The sequence below is a fragment of the Mus pahari genome, chromosome 5, assembly GCF_900095145.1.
Source record: "Mus pahari chromosome 5, PAHARI_EIJ_v1.1, whole genome shotgun sequence".
NCBI lineage: Eukaryota > Metazoa > Chordata > Mammalia > Rodentia > Muridae > Mus > Mus pahari.
Genome location: NC_034594.1, coordinates 777,246 through 790,453, shown reverse-complemented (window position 1 = coordinate 790,453; position 13,208 = coordinate 777,246). Strand labels below are relative to the sequence as shown.

The following is a 13,208-nucleotide window of genomic DNA, read 5'->3' as shown; positions in this document are numbered from 1 at the left end:
GTTAAGAAAATAGAGATGGAATATTAGAGTTAGATACGAAACTGCATGACACAGTTCCTGTTTCTCTTTTCTCTGCTGAGAACACCCTGTCCTATCAGGGCATTGAGAAGAATAAGGACTCAAAGCTGGCTGGCAGTGAATGCAAGATTGAGATTTATTTTTCCTAAGCCCTACACTCTTCTTCCTCTTTCACTATCTCCCTTCAGGTACTTTTAGCTTTTGATACACGATGGCAAGCCATCTTTGTGATCTTATGAAAAAGCAGTACCATGTGCTATGGTATGTGAGACACATCATTTGTGCTGTTGGTGTCTGGTGATTTTAAATGAGGTTTGTAATAGATAATAAGCAGTGCTAAAGAGGGAAGCACAAGAAGAGAGAAACAGCTGCTGTCATTCCTTCTACAAAGTCCTCGAAGCCCTTTCTTTCCATCTGTGGAGGACACTACCTGTTAAGCTGGGCGCTTTTCCTGGCATTCCAAACTCTCCAAAGGGATCATCTTCCAGACAGAGGTGTCTTGTATGCTACCATTTAGTCTACCGCTTTTTAAACCCGTGTATGACTCAGCTTACTCAAAGATAAAACAGAGCTAATATTAGTGCATGTCTCAGAGACTCTTTGTGAGAAATATGTAAGCAAACAACTCCAGCCAGGAATTGAACCCTTAGAAGCTAAGATCTGAAAAGCCTGTGCTATTCAGAGGGGAGGGGGCTTTGTATATCTTACTACTAATTTAAGTCTCCTAAAGTTAGACACAGAGTTGCTAATGCGAATGAATTCTCTTGCAGAACATGTGGAACCCCCGGGTTGGCAGTGAAGACTGGAGCAGACCTTCTCCTTTCTTCTACCTCTGTGCAGACTGCAGCAGCTTTCAGTATCGGGCAACACATATTGGAGTTTTAATATTCCCTGTCTGTCAGTTTTACACATACAATGTTAACCTCTGTTAATACTATAGGCTACTTGTTTATTATTTTTTAAATTAATTTTTAGTCAGTGAATAAAATACTGTTTTGATACACTTTCATATCCATATACCATTGTTTTTTGGTTCATACTTACCACCTACCTACCCACCATACTATGTTCTGTGGCAAAAAACAAAAAACAAAAAACAAAAACAAATAAAAAACCTCTTCGTGATCTAACTTAGGTAAAACAAATCATCAGTTATTGTTTAAATTTCATGTGGAAAATAGAAAAAGAAATCAAATGGAGTTTGAATTTACCAAAGGAAGCAAGTCTTTGCAGTGCAACATCTTCTGGATCATTCGATTTTAACTGCCAAGTTTTAGGGACTGCTCAGCTGTGTTGGGAGTCTTTAAATAGGTTTATAGCTTCTTACAAACACAACATGGAAGTTACTGCTGCTTTGGCACAGATTCTGGCGTTTGAAAACATCATCACCTTTCTCTGTCATACCTACCTAAAATTAAAGTCTCATGAAGGCATAAGAGTGGTCTGCTTATTTGTAAAATATCTACCAGACCCTTTAAATTAGTTTCCTGTAAAAACATCATGAAGAGCTTATTATGACTCTAATAGAAAGGTAAGCCAATCATTTGATAAAATCATCTCTCATACTATCAGCTGATATACTACAACATGGTGTTCTGATTTTAATTTATAGGAAAGAGCTAGAAATAATGTAAGCAAAATATGCATATTTAATTTGGTAGTTGATGTTATAGCTTGAGAAACGGGCTTCTAGAAAAAAATTAAGCAAGGTAGAATGCTATGTGAGAATAATTATATCATGTAATTTGCATGCAATTACATTTAAACTAAAGAAATAATTTTAAATTATTCGTACCATAAGGTTGACTTTGTGTTGTCATTACTCCCTACATAAAATATATGCTATAAATCATGCTTTTAATGCAGAAGAGAATAGCTGAGATGAAAATATAGTTTTCTCCCACATGTGTGAAATGCAATTGAATATTCCACGTCAAGAGAGGTAATTCTCAATTACAGCATATTGGAATTACCTGATAATCCATTATATGTAAGCAATTTAAGCAAAATGTGCCTCTTTACAACAAATTAACTGTTCAATGGATGCATTCCTAGCCTTTGTGTAAGGTAATAACTATTTATTTATAAACTATAAAATATATAGCACAGTTATGCCTAGAGCACTCAGAAATCACCAGACTATATATTCATTAAAGAGTGGTAATTACTTTCCAGATATTTTGCCTCCAATCTTTTATTGACCTCATAACACAGTTGCTATGCTTAATAGACTGATGCAGCTGTTTGTGTAATTCCTCCCACAACATGTGAATTTGCAGCGTAAGTTCAGAGATAATTCAGACAGGCACATTTGCTGAGAGCCAAGCAAAAGTAGGCTGCCTGGCGTATTGAAATATCCTTTGCTTGCCCCAAGGATGTGGAAGAGGAGTGAGAAAAACGATGTAATGTTTTTATGGTCATTTATGTGAGATTGTTACCTCCAAGTGGTCTCCATGGGAAAGTGTCTTTTTCGAGGAGAGTGACTAAAACTTTACAAATTCTGATAGAGAGGGTATTTGTTGAATTTGTGTTCTCTTCCTTAAAGGAGCTATAGCATTCTTGTAAATCATTTTGAGCAAGAAATAATTAGAACAGCCAAAGTGATGTTTCTCCTTCATTTATTTGGAGGGGGGTTGCTTTTAAATTAGTGAGCTCCATATCATATCATGTTACAGTTCATTTTCTGCCAATGTATTTTTTATTTCTGAGAAAAGATACTGACATGAAATAAATGCCTGAGTATAAACTTCATTGAGAGAGTAAGAAAACTTGGAAATAAAATTAAACTATATCAAATTAAACTATAGGGTTCGGAGACAGTGCTTACTTCCAATTACTTTTATAAGCTTCAGAAGTATTGGATTCTATACTATCTATACGGTGTATGTGTGTTCATATACAGCCTTTGTATGACTATAACATACAGACTTTCTGAGCATTTCAGATGGAGGGGTGAAAATAGATGAGAAACTACTTAAAATCTATTTTGGAGTAAAGTGACTCATATTTACTTTGCTATATTGAATTGAATCCAAACGTATTCTAATTCTTTTTAGAGATCAGCTCTACCATTACTTTGTTTATGTTTATAAGTATGCTACAGATGCAAAACATATTCCAATAACAAATACACTATTCTGATATCACACCCTTTAAATAAGACTACCATTAGGAAATCTCTGAATTACACTTACTTCACTACAGTCTTAATATTTTGGCAATCAGAAGAGAAATGGTCTAAGCAGCACCTAAAAATTAATATTATAACCAAAACTTTGATATACAACTATTTCAAAATCAGAGTGCGACTTTGGTCTAGAAAACACTAATCAGTGTTTCTGCTTAATATTAGTTTCATATGGTAGTATCATTTTTTAATTAACATTATACAAACGTCTTGCACAGTGCTACCCCTTTCGTTGCTTCAGGCTTTGGAATCAAAATGTCACAGCAAATTTTACTTTTGCTAATAGATTGAAAATTGCACATTACATTAGTAAGAGTGAACAGGAGTGTGTTAGTATGCCAAGATGGCAAAAGCTGGCACACACAACAACACTGGAAATGCCATCTTGGCTATCGTTTGTCTCCAAACAATAACAAAAGGGCGAGGACTGCAGGTGTGTGTGTGTGTGTGTGTTTCCTTTTTAAAGTAAAGTTCACTTTTCTGCAACTTCTCCATATGTGTTGTCAAAATATCACATTATACAATTCACTGGAATTGAACTTACTGCTAAATACCCATTAGGCTCCCAAGAGATGCCTCCCATTAATTGTTTAGTGAGAGCTCCCTTAGGCTATCACCAGGGAAGCACATTAAATGCACAAGACGAAAAGTTGACAGAGATCCCCGCAGAACAAGAAGCATCTACCAAACTCAAGACATCTCCAGGAAGCATCCGATAAAGCAGTGTTAAGAATGTTCATTTGGGGCCAGGTAGTTTTTCTTCTTCTTTTGCATTTCTAGGGAACAAGCACGCATATTTTAAGGGAGGAAAAAAATAAACAATGCTATCAAACCATGAGAAAAGGGATGTTAATAAATCACGAGCAGGATTAGTTTATATGGTTTGGTTCTGAGGGCCCGATGTAGTTTTCACACAGAAGAAGGATTGTAGGAGTTAGAGATGAAGAAAATTATGTACTTGATAATGTAATAGTAACAAAATAAAGGGTGAAAGAGGTAAGTTTTTTTTTTTTTTTTTTTTTTTTTAATAAATGGGAAGAATGTGACTGGTGGAAAGTCTTCGGCTAATGGCCAAACGGGCTTTGGAGAGAAAAAGTCAAGCTGTGAAATGAGTGACAGTGGGTTCCGGCAAAATATGTTCTCGTGTCTGTCTGCCACGTACTATTGAAAACCTTTCCCTTTCTGAGTACAGCACAGACTGTTATCACTTCTCTGTTTAATTACAGTCGCTGCTGAAGCCATTGTACATCTATTATGCACTATTATGTTTGTTTATTTCACATCATTGTGTTTAGAATGTTTCTAAAAAGTAAATGTAAGAAAGCAAACAAAATATGTGCTCAAAAATGTCTTTAAAAGAATCCTTTTGTCTGTATTACTCTAAAATTCCCACTAGAGGGCGCACTAGTAAAACAAGAAAGGGGCCTTTTTTTTTTTTTTTTTTTTTTTTTTTTATTTTGTTCTTTTTCTCTAGGAGGTGAATACACCTCGCCTTCTCTCATTTCCAGCCATAACGGACACCAGAGAAAGCNAGAATCCTTTTGTCTGTATTACTCTAAAATTCCCTCTTGAGGTTGCACTAGTTTAACCAGAAACGGGCCTTATTTTTTTTTTTTTTTTTTTTTTTTTTTTTTTTTTTTTTTTTTTTTTCCAAAATTGTGTTCTTTTTCTCTAGGAGGTGAATACACCTCGCCTTCTCTCATTTCCAGCCATAACGGACACCAGAGAAAGCAAAAATGAAGGGACCACTGAGTATTTAACATACGTACATTAAGTTCTGTTTATTTTATTTTATTTTTTTCTAAATGTGCTGCAGCTAAATAGCCCAGAAAGCAAAATGTTTTGGTTAAATATAGATAGAATTCCATGTGCATTTGTATTATGACAGGTGAAAGCTGAACTCAGAGAGATAGATATCTTACTCTCAAGGTTTTATTTTTTGTGAGTTCTGATTGTTCCCTAGGCACACGAATGATGAGGATTACTTTTACTGGTAAAATTGAATTTACCCAAGTCTCAGGCATTGCCTTTGCTTTCAGCTTGCTATTTCAATCATGGGAGAAAATGACAAAAAAAAAAATCCTCTCTTGTTAATAAATCTCCATGAGGTGCCAAAATTTGCCAAGCATTGTAAACTTTAATGTAAGTATTGTTTTGATGATGCTATGTCTTATTACTGTTACTTTTGTATCAAGTCATATTCACTGACGCAGTTTTCTGGAGGCAGAGAGAGCTAGCACTAACATGTATCATGACAGAGGTACCACCTAGCACGGGGTTCAATACCCTGAGAATTAAGGGCATATGCCAACAGGAACCTTAATGCAGTTGCTAGAAGTTCAATGCAGTCACTTACTTCCTAATTTGTAACACGGATGGAAAGTTTAATTGTCAAAACTTGTAAAATGCCATGCTGCATCAGATGAAATAAAACCACCTGTCCTAAATCCTCACCATAATGACTGGCAGAAGATGTATTCAATAAATGTTAACAAAAATTTGTTTTTTAAATTATTCTCATCCATCGGAACTAGTCACTCCAACACTGAGTATAAGTTCCAGTTTCATTTTATGCTGACTTACCTCTTTAGTATTTCTTTCAGTCTTTTGTTACTTTGTCTTCTGCAGTTTTTCTGCAGAACAATGGTTATTCCTTACCCAGAAATGTTATGTTTTTATATTTTTTAGGCTTGAGGTAGTCAGATATGTGCTTAGAAAATTAAATTTTTATTTCCCTTATCACTTAATTATTAATTAAATAACAAATTATTTCTTCGTCCCTTGAAAAGGCTCTGAGAGAAACAGCCACCCTGCGCTACTTCTCAGGGTCATTAGAACACACAGTCTGGAATATGTTCCTAGCAACGGCTTAGCACAGATGCTCAAGCACATAGAAGCCAGGGCTATTAAAGGGATGTCCAGAGTCGCAGTCTGTGGAGGGACCTGAGCATCAGTGGAAACTCATTTCTGTGTCTTTCTCTCCTCTGCTTAAAAAACCCTGCATTGTAAATTAATCATTTAATTTTTGAATTTTGAAGAAAACAGAACAGATTTTGGGAGAAGAAAGATAGAAGGTGGCAACATGGCTCGGGCTTAACAAGCAGTGGCACAGCACTTTAGAGTTTATAACCTGCATCCCCTCAAAGTCTGATGATGATGGAGCTTTGGTGATGGGAACAGCGTAAATGTTCTCTTCCGTTTTCCCTTTATCCTTTTTACCAACTTCTTTCTCTCTGTGTTTCTAGTTCTGGTGCAGTGATGGGCTAGTGCCCTTTCCACAAGTCATTAAGCTGGTATGGATACACCACACTGTTTGGAAGTCATCTTTGAGATGTGCTCAAGAGTTTTGAATTACAGTCCTTTTCCCCCACCTCCATTTTGCTGTTTTGTGACCTCAGGTTTGTAATGGACATGAAGAGTTGTGATGGCATTTGGTGCCTGGGGCAGTGTTACCAACATGCAGGCATCTCATGACACCACCATCCCTTTGATCCCAAGGAAGCTAGGCAGAGAGGAGGCATGAGAACATTACTTTGATCTCTAATTCCCTGTGGTCAGCCACTTTTCTCCATCTCTATTTCAGAAACTAGCTTCTGACTCCCTTGCAATGAGTTTGGTGGAACTAAAATTTCTGTCCCATAAAAACCATGATGTTGTGGTCAGAAACCTCAATTTATATTCTGGTAATTAAAATCTGCAAGTTCAGGGCCACTCATTCCCTTGTTTGTTTATTTGAAAAAATATCCTATGCAAAAATATTCTTCCATTTTCCAAATACTTACTAGGTGTGGAAGTAAATTTGATTTTCTTTTGCCAACGCCCTCTGTTATCTCTTAACCATAAATTATGCCATAAAATATCAAAGATGATTTTTGTCAATATTCAACCAATGATTCACTTCTAATTGTTTTGATTGATTTTTTTCCCTAAATTATTCTAAAACTGTGTCTTTGAACTATTCTGTAATGTCCAGGTGAAAATTTTCAACTAATGGTAACCCAACACACTCAAAAGAATCATAGGGAGGTTGTGTGCAACTTGCTTAGGAGGAAAGGAAGCATGCTCCTGTAATAAATTATCTACAAGGGGCTGAGGGATATGGCTCGGTCTTGTAGAGTGTGTGTTCATCATGCCCAAAGCCCTAGTTTCAATCTCCATCACTGCTTAAACTTCTGTGCTGCATTCCCGTAAGCCCAAAACTTTACTAAGATTAGATTACTTAAAAAATATTACATGCTCAGTGTATTAACCTTAACGAAGATCCTAGGCAAAGAGATGGAAACCAGCAAAGTTACAATTTTGGTGGCATTTCAAAATACACACCCTTTCCAACCAGTCGCCTATTTCTTTAAGTTGAACATTTTTAATTAGTTTTCAGTCCTTTAGCTGACTTCAGAGCAGGGGGTCCGGGAGAGAGAGACCCAAGTGTTACATGATGTATATGGAGTGTTTCCCTAACCAGTGAAGTAACTGCGACTCATTGTCACAGGACCCTGAGTAATGGGCTGGAAGAGTGAATTCTGATGGGGAAAAGAAGTAATAGGTTGAAACTAATACCCCAAGACAGGCAGAATATTGTATTGAGGCTAGCCAGGGGGCATTGGGAAGTCAGTAGGCACCAGAGATTGAAGAAAATATGTGTGTCAAAAGGGATCAGGGAGCCAGGAAAATAGACGTGGAGCTCAGACATTAACCTCAAAACAGAAATAAACCCGGGCTCCCATTTACTTTTTAATTTATGATGTAGCTTTAGCATGGATGATGTATAACATTTTCTGCTAGCCCATGGTTCCACCATGTCTACTGAACATAGAGGTGAGCTTGCCACGAAGTAAAACATCCAAAAAGTAGGCAATACACCAACTTCGCAAGCCAAATCTGCAGTCTGTTGGCCCCTTTGCCTCAGCCAGAGCCTCTTTCTGTTCCCTGGCAGATCCTCCTCCTCTGCCTTCAGAGAACACGTCACATGGAAAGAGCTGACATGTGGCTGTGGGGATGGGGGTCCTTTTCCACCCACACAATCATCAACAGGTTTTGTGCACCGGCATCTGCTACGGGAGAGCTGACAGGCTAGGAGTCAGCTGTGGCTCACACTCGAAAATAATAATAATATCCACTTAGGGGTATGGAATTATTTATCACTGCTGGTGGAAGTTTTGCCAAAGGCAAAAGAAAAAAAAAACAAAACAAAANAAAAAAAAAAAAACGGAAGGAAGGAAACATCCAGTGAATAATGTCCTTAGTTCACAGCCCATCATGAGAGCCGATTAACTCTGTGACCAAAAATAAACAGTACTCCTGTTGTTTCCATAATTACTCTGCTTTTTAAAGACATTGGAAAGTATAAAAATCAGAAAAGTCTCAGCGGCCGACAGAATATGAATGAGTAAATTTTACAGGAAACGCTGCTCGCGATATTCCTATGTACTAAATGCCTTTCCTTCTTCCTTACCTCCTACGATCTGTCCTTGCTGTCTTCCTTATCTTCTTCCTATGGTTATGTTAAGACTGATGGCAAGGTGGAAAATGATAGCATACATGCCTGCAGGCGTTTTAATAAGGCTTACAACTGAGGACTCAGTTGGTCATTGACAGGCAGGCATATGTATATCCTCAGCGTGTGCACTCCGTTGAGCTTCCACCCCCACCTGGCTATTCACTCATTCTTTATGCAAGAAGAGGGAAACAGCCGCTCATCCACTTTCTCAACTCGTGTCTGCATTCTGAGGTTGGATCCCCAAGCTGAGTTTTGTGCACCTTATTGGATCGTTCTCTGCCTCTGTGTATATTTGACATCGTTTGTGTTCTGGGTATTTGGTATGCTTTAAATTGTGTGGTTTTGTTTTATAAATATTGATTCTGGGACCCACCTCATTTCTTGTATAACGCAACCCTTTTCATTCTAATTCTTTAGGGCAGATTTCTGAGTTTTTCCTAGGTTTCCAAAATTACGAATTTCATGAAGGCTCTTTGATCTTAATTTTGATTTATAAAAGTTAGAATAACAGTGTTAGTGCAAGATATATTCCATTATATTTTCTTTTCTTTCTTCCATTTTTCTTTCTTTCTTTGGTTGTTTCTTTCTTTCTTTCTTTCTTTCTTTCTTTCTTTCTTTCTTTCTTTCTTTCTTTCTTTCTTTCTTTCTTTCTCTCTCTCTTTCTTTCTTTCTTTCTTTCTTTCTCTCTTCCTTCCTTCCTTCCTTATTTATTTATTTATTATTTATTCATTTTTTGGATTTTTGAGACAGGGTTTCTCCGTGTAGTCTTGGCTGTCCTGGAACTCACTCTGTAGACCAGGCTGGCCTCAAACTCAGAAATCTGCCTTGCTCTGCGTCCCAAGTGCTGGGATTAAAGACGTGGGCCACCACTACCTGGCCCGTTGCATTTTCTTCTTTTCTCCTCTTTCTTTTTCTTCTTTCCTTTATTCATCTGTTTTTCTCTTTCCACACTTTTCTTCCTATAGTTCCTTCCCATTCCTTATTTTATTTCCTCTAATGTTCTTTTCTTTTTTATATGGAACTCCCAAATGATCATGAGGTAAATGACTATTAGATTATAAGTCTAAAATAGATTATTGGTCTTACTTTGAACCTAAAGTAGAAAAAAATATATTCATGAAAGGAAATTGTGCATTTTGTCATTAAGGAAAGGATGAAGTACCAAGGATGAAGATGACCTTGGTTACAAGCTTTAAAATTAAACAGGTAACTGTCCCAATCTGCCGCATGAAGAGGTCCATGCTGTACTGTCAGCACCAGGAAGGTGAGAAAATGTGGGAGGAACAGATGTTCAGGCCCAGTCTGCACTACTTGAGACCCAATCTCAAAAAAGTTCCATTTGCTACGTTTTCCCAAAGTAAACTATAAACGATATCAACATACAACTTCTAAAATTTAAAGTTCATCTAAAACATGAATCTTGATAGTTAGGAAATTCTAGGTTAGGAACAGAAAATTGGTGGCGGCCATTGAGATGGCTTTGCAGTTAAAGTTACGTGTTTCAAACCCCAAGGACCTGAGTTTATTCTCCAGTACTCACATGGTAGAAAAGAGAGAACTGACTTCTTCAAGTTGTCTTTTTACCTCCACACATACACCATAACACACACAAACATATGCACATACACATGTGCCTGTGCACATACAAATACACAACATACATATTCCCACCCATATCTGCACACACATAAAAGGATAAAGAAAAAAGATTTAAAAAGCAATAGAACGTTACTATTTCATAAAATGTCCCCTAGGTGAAAACAAATGATATGATATTTTTTAAAACAACCCTTAATGTATATATTTTGTTGTCTTTGTTCTGTATTTTCATTGTGTTGGAAAACACCTAACTTATATAACTTTTATCTTACAGCTAGAATCCCAGCATAATTTGATGAGAATATATAAAGTATTTATGAAGAATGTAATATACAATTAAAGAACAAATTACCACATATTAAATCATACAAATAGTATCTGTGAGAAATATCTTTCAAAAGTGGTCATAGATTACTAAATGCATGAATATGTTTTATCCTAAAATCTAGAAACTTCTGGAAGCCCTAAGGGTTATAAAATTTATTCAGCATCAATAACTGAGCTTTGGTGCCAGGTCGTTTAATTTATCCATGTTATAAATATTCCCATAATTCCCTACAGAACCATAAACATGTTCCATGATGAGACAACTGCAGGCCACAGAGGGTTTGCTATAGCAGCATGTACATTATACCTTAAATTTCACAATACTGAAACACAAAAATTAGTTTGTACCTAAGTCTGAGATAAATGACTATTAGATTATAAGTCTAAAGTAGATTAGTGCTCTTACTTTGAACCTAAAGTAGAAAAAAAATATATTCATGAAAGGAAATTGTGCATTTTGTCATTAAGGAAAAAAAACTATGAAAAGCTTATTTTTATGTTGGGAGGATGGCGCAGTGGGTAGAGCATTTTCAAGGTAAGCTTGATGCTCTGAGCTCAGTTACCCAGAACCCACATAAAGGCAGCTACAGTAGCACACTACAAACTGTCTCTTGACCTTGACATACACACCATGCACAGCAGTCCCCAACTGCTGCTTGATAAAACTTTCCTGTCCAGATGCAACACACAATCTACTCACTCCAGTTAGGGACAACCATGGTAGACCAAAATACAAGTACTACCAAAGTCAAACTTGACTAGCCAATAAATTTTGTGGGAGTTATTTGTAGGCAGAAATATGGGTGAGAGGATGCTTAAAGGAGCAGAAATGACACAAGGATAGCAGCACTGCCAAGGCTCACCCTGCATGGGTGGCAGTTCACAAAAGCTTAGACACTCCCAGAAAACACTGCACAGCCTGCTGGAAGCTCAATAGGTTGGAGAGTGTCCTTTCCAAGTGACTCTAGTCTAGTTCTCTTCCAAGCAGCTTGGCTGGTTTCTACTTATTTCAGCAGCTGGTCTGGTCTTAATCTTCTTTGCAAGTTGGCTTCTTTCAGTCTGAGGGGTACTCTCTGGTCCTATAGCACTCTGGCCATGAGGTACCTAGAGAATCTGGGCAGAACAGGGACCACTTGAAGCTATTTTGACTTGTTACCTGTTTAAAAGAGCTTCCTTACAGGACAGAATGTTTCAGTCACAGAGGAAACTACTCAGGACACACATACATCACATCATCATCTACAACACAACCCCTACAACCCAAAGCTCAGAGAACAACCACAGAAAGGGGCAGCAAAAAATTTTTAAGAGCTCCTGCACCTAGAAGTGTTGCAGGTGTGGCTGCTGTGTCACATGTACACCAGTAGGTGACAGGGAGGGGGAAAGAGTGGGGGGGGGCGACAGAGGGGGATAAGAGGGGTAGGGGAAGAGGGAGAAGGAGGGGGAGGGGGATATGTCTATGTTCAGTGTTCTAACCTCTGAACCTCTGAATGAGGTTCAAGCTTACAGGCCCTGAAAAACCACAAACCTGAGAGGATCATCAGTTCATGTCTGGGGCCCTGGGCATGCTGTCAGCCTGAGATGACAACCAGTCCTGTACTGAGCAAGCTTTGGGGCACAGATCACGACCAGGATGTCCCCTGCTCAGTGCTATAATGCCTGTGTGGGGTATAGCACTCCTAAAACCACTCCTGAGATGACCCAAGATGCTCAAAGACCCCAACCACCACTAAGAGGAGCAAGTAAGTGATGGAGAAATGAAAGAGAAAGAGAAACAGAAGGATGTGGACACAATGAAGAGAGACAGAACTGGAGACTCAGTGGTAGTGAGGAACAGCCTGATATGAGTAGCCAGTGATGCCACCTAGGACCATGTGCTGCCAGGGCCACATTTGGGTCCATGGTCCTGCAGCAGCAGGGGTCTCTTACCACCTCTATTACCACCAAGGGCCAGGTGGACATCTCTGGTCTGGGCTACCTCCTGGGGGACATGCTGATGTATGAGGGCTGGGCATCACTGGAGAGCTCGCCCTGATGGTATGGGCACAGGCAAGCCAGCCTTGAGAGTGTGAGCATGGGAGATCTGGACCTGCCACTTGTTCGCCATGAGGGAGATGCCCTCCTCCTCCCTTTGCAACCAATGACAGGTGTAAGAGCTGGCCCTGGGGTCATGAGAGCAGGTGAGCTTGCCCTGATCCTCACCTGCACTCATGAAAGCATGCCCTGCACCTTGCCTAAGCAGCAGGGTAGAGCTGGCCCTGCATGTAGGGTTGCTAGGGAGACAAGCCTGTGAGTGGGAGAGTGCGAGAGCCCGTGGGCTGACCAGCTCAGATAACTCTCAGATCCAGATCCAGGGCTTTGACTTGTCCCACCCTGATATCTATCCCATGGAGGAACTACTGGAGTCTATGACACAGGGCAACAATGTGAGAGTAATTCCACTGAGGTTCCAGTATTAATAAAGTAGCATAAGCCAGGAGCCTCGGTCTGGGCATATACCCAGAAGATCTTCCAACTGGTAATAAGGACACATGCTCCACTATGTTCATAGCAGCCTTATTTATAATAGCCAGAAGCTGG

General features: G+C 38.7%; 1 pseudogene; it reads left to right on the top strand.

Moving 5' to 3' along the window:
* Positions 1–11,941: 11,941 nt before the first annotated feature.
* Positions 11,942–12,033, top strand: LOC115064166 (annotated as a pseudogene).
* Positions 12,034–13,208: the final 1,175 nt, after the last annotated feature.